Below are 13,024 nucleotides of genomic sequence, written 5' to 3' on the forward strand. Positions count from 1 at the left end.
GTCAGGGCCGGCCCAGAGCAGCCAAATGTGAAATTAAAATAACGATAACACTCCGCTCCGTAGACCAAAGTAGGTCTACAGGTCATCTCCAGCTCAGGGACTGCCAGTTTGGAAGCTGTGCTCTAAAAAAGAGCCACTGATTGTAGCAACAGCTGCCTTCCCTACAATCGGATCCCCTCATAACACAGCATTGCGGTCAAACCCGTATTTTCTTGGAATGAGCTCCCCAACTTCCTCAAATAGTTCAATGAGCCGAGAGAAGCAAAGAACAGGATTGGGAGACACCCCTTTTCTTCCTCAAAAATACGTAAGAGTGACCCTTCCCAACCCTGTGGGGGAATCCAGTGGGTCCCCATCGTGGATTCCTTGAATGCAGATGCTCACCGCTCTCATATCGGCAGCTGGATAGATTGATCACCAATCATCTGGAAAAGAGAAAAAGAAAAGCAGCAAGACAGAGACAGACACACTTGCCAGAACAAGAGACTGCGCACAGGAACATCCCGTCCCAGGTGGGGCTGCAGGAAAACTAGCCCGCCACACACAATTTTAAAAAAATAAAAGGCAGCCTGAACGCAAACACAACAAAGATGAGGGCCAGGTGTGGGTTTAGATCACATGCACCATTGTTTCATTCTAGAAAACATCATCAAAGTGGCTTCTTTTTATATGAACCGAAAGCGGTGTGATTTTGGCAGTCTCATCAGATGGTGTCTCCTTTCCCCATGCATTAGCAGCCAAGGCCCCCTTTCTCCCAGGCCCCTCCTGCTCTTACCAACATGGATCCCCATTTCCCATCTTTCAATCCTAACCTCTTTTTCTTCCTCTTCTTCTTGACTTGCTGCTGGACATTCTGAAGCCCCTTTTGTGTCCCAATGTTCTCTCCCACCAAAGCCAGGGTGACGATTTCTTTCAGATCTGCCATGGAACTCTCCTCCCTCTCTTCTCTCTCTGTCCCTTTCTTGCCTTCCAAAGGCTGACGCTGGAGCATCTCCCTGGACTAGGAGGAGACTCTGGGGAAATACAGGCCCCCCCACCTGGAAAGAAGGCAGAGAAAGCGGCAATTACTTGGGTCCACCTGCAGGGGGACCCCCTCTCTTGCTCATGGGGGTGGTCCACCAGGGCTCTGGGCCCAAGCAACAGGTTGCAGTTTATAAAAGGCCACCACACCTCTACCGTCGGTGCCAGGCTCCAGGAGGGAGCTGATTCCACCTTTTGCCCCTGACTATGACCTGAGGGACTCACTCAGCCAATCCTGGCTTTGGTTTCTCCCTCCTGGGATGTTCAGGAGCAGGCTGAGGTGCTATGCAGGGCACCACCTGGTAAACAATCTTATTATTAAAGTGAGTGAGTGTCTGGAGACAGCCTCAGAACCAAGCCCTAAGCCTTCCCAGCTGAGGGAGTCAGTCCCAGCGGGTGCAGAGGAGGTGCTCTGCGGAGGCCTGTTCACGTGTGGGCTCTGCACGAAACCCCTTGCAGGCAACCTGCTGGCCTGAGAGCGAAAGCAACCGGTGCTCACAGAGTGCAGGACTGACTTGCAGCTGCTTGGACAAGAGTCAAGCCCGGGGCCCAAAGCAGAGCTTCAGAGACCCCAACTACAGAGAGGCTGTCGTGTCTCCCCCACCATCCCATTCCAAGTGAAAACAAGACCAATCGTAAAATACTCGCGAGGAAGTCCAGCAAAGTTCTCATCCCTCCACCCCCATGATGACTTCTTTGATGTTTGCTTGAATTTCAAATATCGAGTCTTTTTTTTTTTTTTTAATGGTTTTTAATACCCCTGCTTCACTAATCCTTAAGAAGGTGCTTAGTATGCCTCTGAGTGACCCAGAACTGCCCAGGCCTAACTAACTGATTTATATCCTGTTCACATCTTTTTTTTTTTTTTATTAATTTTTTACAGAGAGGAAGAGAGAGGAGAGGGACAGAGAGCTAGAAACATCAATGAGAGAGAAACATCGATCAGCTGCCTCCTGCACACCCCCTACTGGGGATGTGCCCGCAACCAAGGTACGTGCCCTTGACCGGAATCGAACCTGGGACCCTTCAGTCCGCAGGCCGACGCTCTATCCACTGAGCCAAACCGGTTTCGGCTATCCTGTTCACATCTAAGACTTCTATGATCACCAAGCCTATTTCTGGTGTTCTCCTGCCTCTCCTCACCTCCAAACCTGGCCAACCGCCTGCCACCCAGTCTTCCCCTTTAATGCCTGTAGTCCTCTTGCTACGACTACCTGTTCTTCCCTCGGCTACTCTCCGACTTCTTGTAAAGATAGTAATAATATCTTTATTCTAATTTATTATTACTATTCTTGAAATACTATAACATTAAAGAAAGTTTAGGAGAGGGTAGGGTGAGAAATCACCTTTACTCTTCTACCCTAACATGGCAACATTGGCCCTTTTGTATATTCTTTTTTCATTCTTAATTTTTTTCAATTTTTTTATTGATTTCAGAGAGAGGAAGAGATGGAGAGAGAGAGATAGAAACATCAATGATGAGAATCACTGATGGGCTGCCTCCTGCATGCCTCCTGGGGATGGAGCCCACAACCCGGGCATGTGCCCTGACTGGGAATCGAACCAGTGACCTCCTGGTTCAAAGGTCTAGGGCTCAACCATTGAGCCACACCAGCAGGGCTATTCTTAATTTTAAGCATAATTATTCTTACATAACTGTAACCATAACATGTAAAGAATTTTGTATCTGCTTTTTGACCACTTTATATCATATCAACATCCTTTCAGTTACGGCCAACTTTACACATTTCTAGTTTTTAATGGTTGTGTAATAATAACCCATTGAAGGAATGTGTCTGAATTTAACCAACCATTGCCCTATTATTAACAATGTAAGTTGCTTCCAACTTTATTATTCTATAACTAGCTCTAAAATGTATACTTTCATGTACAGAAATCCTTTTACTTCTTTGGGATTATTTTCTTACAATACATATCCAGAATCAGGAGTACTAGGTTAATGAATATGAAAATTCTGTAGCTTACGTATGTTATGTATTTATTTCTTTATATCACCATGTCGTTTCCCAGAGGGATTCCAACCCTTTGGACTACAACCAGCAAAATGCAATTACAGCAGGCTCACCAGTCACACAACCTCTTGGGAATCACCTCTCCTCTGTACCCAGACTTGCTAATTCGAGACAATTTTATGCCTTACAGCCATGTTATTACCATTACTACACCCTTCCTCCTCGCTCTGCCCCTTTCCCAAACCAAAATTGGGGGGAGGGGCTCTAAACCTATAAATAATCTATATATATAAAAGGCTAATATGCTAAGTGCCCAACCATCCAACCAGTCACTATGGCATGCACTGACAACCAGGGAGCAGACGCTCAACGCAGGAGCTGCCAAGCTGCAGTGACTTGGCAGTGGTGGTTCTCGGGTGATGCACCCCAAAACCAGAGAGGAGGGAGCCCAATTCCTCGTGAGGCCGCACGATTCCACTTTCGGCCGTGGGTTATGTTGTTGCTGGGGCACTGTCAGCCCTGAATCTGGTTTATTGCACACCTGCATTTGCGTTCCACACCCTGTACGACAGCAACTTTGCAGAGTGCCCTCTCCCACTCCGGGACCCCTCGGGGGTTGTTGGAGAGCCATTTTCGGCCAATCCCCGCAGGCCAGGCCAAGGGACCCCACCTGCTGAGGGACACCGCTCACTCGGCAATCGGGGAAGTTGGCTCCAGGGTGTGTCTGGCCCATCTCACCCCGCAGGCTACCTTCTAATTAATTTCCTTTCAATGTGCACTGCGTCGCTAGTTTAGTAATAAACCCGTATGTGGACTTTTCAAAACACGTCCCATACTCCATCTCCCTGAATGCTCACAGCCACCCCCAAAAGGGAGGCAGAATCATGAAGCTGGCCAAGGATGGGCTGTCACTTACACCCAGGTCCCTTTACGGTGACACCTGCGCAGGGGGAGAAAGGGCTGTGCTCAGTACAACCAAGTGATGAAACCTGGGCCCTGAGAGTCAGTTGTTCCCAGTGAACAGGCACATTCTTGGCAAAGTTCAAGAAGGCTAAAGTACACGAAATCTTGACCTTAGGCTGCTCCCTTCCCTCCAGGTAAACAGCCGGCTCCACTCCCTTGCCCTCCACAACGGCTCCGGTTTACCAAGCCCTGGAGGAGTGGCCCCGTTTACCTAAAGGTTAATGTTAACTTGAGGAGCGAAAACTGACCCTGAATTTGGCCTCCAGTTGTGGGTTGTCTTTGCTCTTTTTCATATCCTTGTCCAAGTAGCAAGAACAAATCATGACTGCTTATATTTGTCTGCCCCCAAGAGAACAACAACATCAACAAAGGTCAAATTGTTTACTCTTACAAGGGAGCGCCTCAGGCACATATAGCAAGAAACTTGGCTCATGTACTTTTTTTTTTTTTCAGAGAGGAAGAGAGAGATAGGAACATCAATGATGAGAATCATTGCTCGGCTGCCTCCTGCACACCCCCTACTGGGGATCGAGCCCGCAACCCAGGCACGTGCCCTTGACTGGAATCGAACCCGGGACCCTTCAGTCTTCAGGGCTACGTTCTATCCACTGAGCCAAACCAACTAGGGCTAGGCCCATGTACTTTTAAAGGAACTGGTTCGCTACGGCATTCTTGCCTACCTTCCCCTGAGCCACTTCGATGGCACTTGAGACAGGTGTTAAGGCAAACAACTGTCATTGTCATATGTGGCTATTTTTGCTGTCTTCGGTCCCCTGGCTTTCTCTCCCCCCAGTCTCGCCTTCCTGCTTCATCCCAGAGGCTAGATCCTGCCAGCTTCTCTCCACGGTCTCCCAAAAGAGAGTATCTTGCTCAAAGGTTGCTACTGGGGCTTGCATCATGAATCTAGCCTGCAGGAACATTTACTCAGCCCACAATAGTGTGTGATGGTTGTTATAGTTGTTAAATAGTAGTTACCAGTTCTAGAAAATATAGATTTTTTTTCATAAAACACCCCGATTCCCATTTCTTTCAGAAAATAGGTCCCCGTTGCTTCATGCCAGCAATTAACCAGAGCAGAGGAATGGCTTCCTTTTTAGACATTTTCCGTGTCTGCCCCAGTCCCTACCATTCCCTATTGTCTCTCTGATACAGGAGCCAATGATGGTTGCCCTTGTGCTATTGTTTTCCTTAGAGTAGCATTAAGAGAGAAAAAAAAAAAACATGTTAGTATGTCCAGGTCACTTTTCTCATTTAGGCTACATGCCTGGCCCCATAGACATCTGGATGTATCTGACCTCCAAGCAGCAAGGACTTAGAACAAAAGCTGCTTCCTCCAAGGCTGGACCAAAAACATTTTAACGCCCTCATTTTCAGAACAGGAATTAGATATAACCCTGGCTGAAGCTAGAACCTCTTAGTCTACTCAGATGTGGGCCTTACTAGTCTCTACCAGATTTTCCTTCCCAGTCTCAGCAACTACTTCCTCCCTGCTAACCTGGGCATTCCCACCTTCTCTCCTGCCTTCTGATGAAGTCATATCATAGATATTAGTTTCCATCTATTGCAGACGAGAAGACTAAGGCAAGGAGAGAGCAAGGTAAGAGGCAGAGCTGGGATTAGAAGTCAGGCTGTCTGACTCCACAGGCTGTTTTGCCTCCACACTCCACCCACTGCCTTTCCCTCTCTGCTGATCACCCGTATGTGGTACAATAATAAAGTGAAGCAACTGATCTCCTGGCTCCCACAAGGAGTCTTGGTGACTTTTGTCCCTTAAGAATCAGTTGGGCCCTGGCCGGTTTGGCTCAGTGGACAGAGCGTTGGCCTGCGGACTCAGGGGTCCCGGGTTCGATTCCGGTCAAGGGCATGTACCTTGGTTGCGGGCACATCCCTGGTGGGGGGTGTGCAGGAGGCAGCTGATTGATGTTTCTCTCTCATCGATGTTTCTAACTCTCTATCCCTCTCCCTTCCTCTCTAAAAAAAATCAATAAAATATATTTAAAAAAAAAAAAAAAGAATCAGTTGGGTCACGGACAACAGGGGGGTGGGGGCATCCGTGGAGAGGGGTCCGGGATGGGAATGGGGGGATGAAGACAAATATATGATACCTTAATCAATCAATCAATCAATCAATAAAAGAATCAGTTGGTCCCACAGCATTTTCCTTAAAGCCAACTGCTTCCAAATTCCCACAAGGGCCTGGGTCTCCCACATTTGCCATAACCAGGGAACAGTTCTATGGTTTCTACTAGGTAATTATTTTCACTATTTCTTTCCCTTCTTTTTACCAATATCAACCTTGTACCAGGGCTTTTATTAGGGGTATAACTAGAACATTTTCTAAGCTCTATGGAATTCCTGAATATTACAGCTGGGAGGGACTTTGGAGAGTGTCTAGGTCAACCTGTTTGATTTTTAGAGGAGGCTTTGACTTGCACAAAGCCAGAGAGCAAGTCAGTGGAACCAGGACTGAGGCACCGGCTTCCTGCCCCTCTACATACCTTTCCATTATGCCAGGTTACTGACCAGGCAGTGTGCGCCTTTACTTTGGGAGCTTAAAAGAAGACTATGTTGGCCTACCAATATAGCAAACACAGTAATACAATCTTCAGTTTTCTTAGTGACACAAGACACATTCAGTTCACCTTTCCAACTAGGATAGTGAAGACAATGAAAAACATCTGATATTTTCTTCCATTTTAGAATGGGGTTTGAGCTTGGGATCTTCCAAGCCAGAGGCTGCCAACCAAAGCCGTTAGACTGCATGAAAATGACCTTCCCTGGCCACCAGGGGGAGGAAATGAACTCTAGGATGGCTCCATGCAAACACTGCAGGTTATTTCTGGACTATACTTGTTGACTACTCTTCTTGCCCCTAGAGGTGGTGCAAAGGGGTAGATAAATGGTTAGTGCTTTCTTTTGCAAGGCTGAATTAATACAGTGTCCTGTAAATGGCAGGAAAGAATCATTTGATTAAGAACAATAGGGGAGCTCGGCTGGGGTGGCTTGGTGGTTGAGCATCGACCTATGTACCAGGAGGTCAGGGTTCGATTCCTGTCAGGAGGGCACATGCCCGGGTAGCGTTGTGGGCTCGGTTCCCAGTGGGGGGCATGCAGGAGGCAGCCAATGAGTGATTCTCATTGTTGATGTTTCTATCTCTCTTTCTCTCCCTCTCCCTTCCTCTATAAAAATATGTGGGGCCCTAACCGGTTTGGCTCACTGGATAGAGCATCGGCCTACGAACTCAAGGGTCCCAGGTTCGATTCCGGTCAAGGGCATGTACCTTGGTTGCGGGCACATACCCAGTAGGGAATGTGCAGGAGGCAGCTGATCGATGTTTCTCTCTCATCGATGTTTCTAACTCTCTATCCATCTCCCTTCCTCTCTATAAAAAATCAATAAAATATATTTTTAAAAAAATATGTGGGGTTTTTTTTAAAAAAAAAAAGAACAATAGGGGAACCTGTTTCAAGTTTTAGCCAAATCTTTTCATCCTGACCTTCAGAGCCCAGACTTTTCTTTCAGTCTGCAGAAATGTGTAGCACTGAAGAGCCCTCCTCCTGTGTCTGCCTGTAACTTCCTTCTCTTCCCCCAAATAATAGGCTTTCCTTTCTCCCCGCCCCTTTTGATCTTTTGGTCCTCATTCCTCTACTAGAAGCATCTCTCCATAGGCTTCCAGTGGCTAGCTCTTGGAAAAGGTTGACGTGGATTGGGGTGAGGGGAAGATGTAGAGGTAAGAGGTCAGTGTACAAACTTGCTCTCAGATTTGCCTCTTTGACAACGTATACCCTAAGAAGCCAAGTACACAGGTCCCCCATTATTCACGGTTTTGTTTTCCGGAGTCAACTGAGGTTTGAAAATACTACATTTCCCCAACCATCGACATCATCTGCTCCTGACACCCATCCATCACATTGTCATTGCTCAATGATCCTCTTTCTGAGGAATCATCAAAAGGCCAGTAGGAGTCTAATGCTACGTCACAATGCCTACATCACTCACCTCACTTCATCTTATCACATGGGCTTTGTACCATCCCACATCATCACAAGAAGGGTGAGTACAGTACAAGAAGATATTTTGAGAGACTACATTCACATAACTGTTATTATAGTATATTGTTATAATTATTCTATTTTATTATTACTTGTTTATCTCTTACTGTGCCGAATTTATAAATTAAACTTTATCCCAGGTATGTAGGTATAGGAAAAAACAGTACATAGAGGGTTTGGTACTATCTGTGGTTTCAGGCATCCATTGGGGGATCTTGGAGTATATCCCCCACAGATAAGGGGGGACTACTATAATTATTTCCTGCTCCCTCATTCCCTATCTTCTCTGTGATTACAAGATCACCAAGAAGATTAAAAACTTCCTATCTAGAAAAGTGCTTTGAGCATTGATGGAGGCAGGATCAAATAAGATACCTTTTATGGCCTTTTGGCTTTTCATTCTAACCACCCTTTGAATTTTTGCCAATAAGAAGTGCTGAGACTAATGTATAGCATAGGAAATATAATCAAGTAGAGGCCTGGTGCACGAATTCATGCACAGGTGGGGTCCAGCCAGCCCACTCCCATCAGGGCCAATTGGGGTGGGGCCAGCCAGGGGAAAGGGGTCCCAGGCAGTTGGCCAGCCGGCCCCACTCCCCGGTCGAACTCCTGGTCGAGGGGATAATTTACATATTAGGCTTTTATTATATAGGATAATATCATCACAACTTTGTGTGATGGCAGATAGGTATTAGACTTATCATGGTGATCACTTGTAAGGCATATAAATGTCGAATCACTATATTGTACACCTGAAACTAATATAATAGTGTATGTCAACTATAATTTTTAGATAAATGAATTAAAATGTTTTTTAAAGTGCTGAGAATAACCAGCCACATTCACTGGGAACAATAAGAATCTTGCTGACTCAAATGCCATCTTTTATTCTGCTAAAAATTAAGGAATTTCACAAGATTGGAGGACGCAATTTTCAGAGCAAGCTCATGCCCAGCCATTTTCTCCACAATACTCAGTGGATTACCAGCAAAGACAGATGGATCTGGATCCAACCTAGCTCTACCACTTACTGGAAGGGTGACTATGGATGAGAAACTGAGCCACTTATACCTCAGTTTCTTCATAAGTAAAATGAGGATAATATTCATCCTATGGGGTTGCTTTAAAGATAAGTATTTTTTAAGGCAGTGCATGGTTCAAAATAAGGGCTATATGGTAAAATAAAAATATGATGGTAGGACTGGTGTACATATCAAAAGTGCCTGCCACATACCAGTGCTTAGTAAATGTTAGCACATCCCCACATAGAAGTTACATTTCTCCTAGGATTCAAATCCCAAAAGAGATCTTCCCTCAAGAAGAACTTTCCTTTAGGAGCGTGAGAAATAACAAATGGAAGTGAGGGAAAAAAAAGGGGGAAGGAGGCAGGAGCATTTGCAGAGGGCTGTGCTGGCCATGAAAAACAGAGGTGTGTTTCTGGAAGGTGTCTCCAGAAAAAGGAAGACAGGTGATCGAGGGAGGATGTAAGGATAGGGAAAGAGGGGGCGGAGAGTGGGGCGCGATTCCCAGGAATCTCTGCTATCTAAGGGACAGCTCCCTGGGGGCGAGGGGTTTGGGAAATCGAGGGAGGGCAGGAAGTGAGGGTGCCCCCGGAGATATGTGAGGACAGAAGGGTGTGTGGAGCTAGGAAACGAAGGGTCGGTTTGTGGGCAAGGTCCTGGCATGGGGGTCTTGAGGATGAGAAAAGGGAATGAGGGTATTTTAGCGGTAAATTCGAGTATGGGGCGGGGGAGAGAGTGAGCGTTACTGAGACCAACTGAGAAGCGATAGGCTGAGGAGCCCACGGGGAGCAGGGGCCGTCGGGGTGAGAGGCTTTGGCCTTAGAACGCTAGCAGGGAGGGCAGAGGAATCGCCCTGGGGAAATGAGCCCCGTGGGGACATGGGGGGCGTGTAGACCCAGGTTTTCAGTGGGGGAGGCCCTAAGAGGCCGCGATCTAGGGCCAGAACCTGGCTTTGGGGAGCTCTTACCCACGATTCCTACGCCCCCGTCTCGCCCGGGCGGTGCGGGCCCTGGTCGCTCGCAAGCACGCTTGAGGACCCCCTCCTCGAAGGGTTGAGACACGCTCCCATTGGCTGCCAGACAACCCCTAACCCCAACCCGCGCTCTTCCTACTTTGGGGTCCGCCCGGCCCTCATATTTGCATATAGGGCTTTCTAGGCCTTCGATTGGCCCCTGAGGTGGGCTGCCATGACCCCCCTCCTCCCTCCTCATTCCAATTAACCGCCCCTGCGCTCTGAGCGGCCAGCGCCTGAGGTTGTCCCGGGAGACGCGGGGGACGCTGAGCCACGCTCCCTGAGCGCGGGGCTGCACTACTGCGCGCCCTCCCCCTCCCCGCGGGTCCACCTCGACCGCACCGTCGGGGCGCCATGCGCAGGCGCAGATCCGAACCGTCTGGCTCCCCAGCTCCAGCTGCGCTGATCGAGGGGCGCCTGGCACTTAGGCCCCCTGGGGAGCGGGAGCGCCGTACTGCGAGCATTGGATTGGGACCCAAGCCAAGATCTCAGGACCTCTCTTAGACTTAGCTTCTCAACTGTAAAATGGGCATCACAAACCTATATGAACGGCCGAGCTTTTTCTAATCCTGACAACTCCCGAGCTTATGGGCGATCGTGGCTCCTCCCCTGAGTTGGTCAATAAGAGAGGGCAGCCCAAGGTTGGGGGTCTTGGCTTCTCACAGGAACATGTTGACTGTCCTCAGACAGGTGGGGGATCAGAGTCCTGACTGGTTTCAAATAATAGGGGTTCCCTTCCTTTTCTTCCTGTGTCAACATAACATCCAAACCTGGAGAGAATCTGTTAGACAGACATGAGCAGGGCAAGGACGGTGGGCCAGGTACAGAAACTCACCAGGGCTGATGCCTAGCAAGAAGCAAAACTGGGAAAACAAGAACATCACCCCCAGGGTAACCTTTTCTTCCCTTAGCGTATCCCTGGTCATGTGGTTTGGACCCCTGATCTTTCATATCTCTGGTCAGGCAGTGTAGACCTCCTGACCTTTTCCTCCCTAAAGACAACATCTAGGCCTCAGTTGTATTTTAACTCCAGACCCAGAAAAGCAGAAAAATCAGACAAGTGACTCCGTGGCTGCCTCAGGACCAGCTACCTTGACTAATGACCCCCTTGCCCTGGCACCCACCAATCAGTGGAGACCATGACCCTGAAACACACCTGGAAAGCTGATGAATATTCTATTGAAACACTCCCCTGAAACCTCCCCTAAGATTTCTACCTGCAAGAGAGAGAGAAATACGCTCAGGACAAAGGACCGAGCACCAGTTCTCCCCAAGAGAAGCATGTTAGCGCTATTCCCTTTCCCCTCTTCCCCCTAAGGGTCCCCAGGAGACTTGCAACCAGGGGAGCAATGGGCAGCAGCAGCTCATCCCAGGCTAACCCCTGAACCTGTCTCCGAGGCCTGCTCTTCCCTGACTTCTCAGTGAGCCAAAGCAGCCCAGCCAGGGCTCTCCTGTTGCTGCTTCTATGGCCTTCCGTGTTTCACTGTCCTAAGTACATTTTTGCTGCCATCATGGACCCAATAATACCCTTTGGCTCAGTGCTGTGTAGCTCTTCCCTTTGGATATTCCCATCCCCCACCCCCTTTTCTTTAAATAAATTCAGATTTTCTTTAATTATGTTCTGAGGTGGCTATTTAGCCTGCCCGAGCACCACGGACTTGAACCTTTCAGAATCGTTATGAGTTTATTTGAGCCAAACTGATGACAATTACCGGGAGGCAAACTCTCAACAGATTGAGAAAATGCTCTGGAAAATGACAGTTTTACCATTTATTTTATACATCAGAATCAAAGGACAAGACTGTAAGAGGATTACATGAAATCCATTGCTGATAGATTAGGGAAGCAGGAGAAAGCAAAATGGGGAAATCTTGGGGATTAGATAACAAGTAAAATGAATAGACACATACTTCTTTTACTTAGGTGAGTATAGATAATTAACAGTTAACAATTAACACGAGCCCTAACTGGTTTGGCTCAGTGGATAGAGCATTGGCCTGCGGACTGAAGGGACCCAGGTTCGATTCCGGTCAAGAGAATGTACCTTGGTTTCAGGCACATCCCCAATAAGGAGTGTGCAGGAGGCAGCTGATTAATGTTTCTCTCTCATCGATGTTTCTAACTCTCTTTCCCTCTCCCTTCCTCTCTGTAAAAAGTCAATAAAGTATATTTAAAAAATAAATAAATAAAAATAAAAACAATTAACACGAGTAACAATGAGGGGTTTTGTGGTTTATGCTCTGGTGCAGTGTTTGTGCCCTGAGGGGTCACCTGACATACCCAAGGTATGTTATCCTAAATGCAAAAAGACAATAGGCTCAGTTAAGGTACAGACTGACCTTTGACAGAGAAGATACCAGCCTCGACATGACTACCCGCCATGACTCGCTTTTATTAGGAAGTTTTAATTCAGACCACCTGTAGTTACTTCATGTCTCTGAGTTTGTAAGGCCTCCCCTGGGCTTGTCAGGTTTAGTATGTGGCCCCCTTTTCGTCCACACCTGGCTAAACCCAGACTCCTACCTTCTAACGATTGGCAGCCAGTAGAGCTGTTTCTGCCTAGATTAATTCAGGATTGGTGCAAGATGAAACAAAAAATCAACTTTGAGTTCCTGAATCATAGTGATTTTAGAAACACCTGAAAGGACTCAGCTGAGGATTCTTTTTTTTTTTTTTAATATATTTTATTGATATTTTACAGAGAGGAAGAGAGAGGGATGGAGAGTTAGAAACATCGAGGAGAGAGACATCGATCAGCTGCCTCCTGCACGCCCCCTACTGGGTATGTGCCCGCAACCCAGGCACATGCCCTTGACCGGAATCGAACCTGGGACCCTTCAATCCGCAGGCCAACACTCTATCTACTGAGCCAAACCGGTTAGGCAGCTGAGGATTCTTGTTGCCTATGTCCATCCATCCCGCTTCATTCTTGAGAGCTTTCCAGATGCTTGACTTGATGCCACTGAAACGTAGCTGCTCCTG

This window comes from Plecotus auritus (genome assembly GCF_963455305.1).
Source record: "Plecotus auritus genome assembly, chromosome: 7".
NCBI lineage: Eukaryota > Metazoa > Chordata > Mammalia > Chiroptera > Vespertilionidae > Plecotus > Plecotus auritus.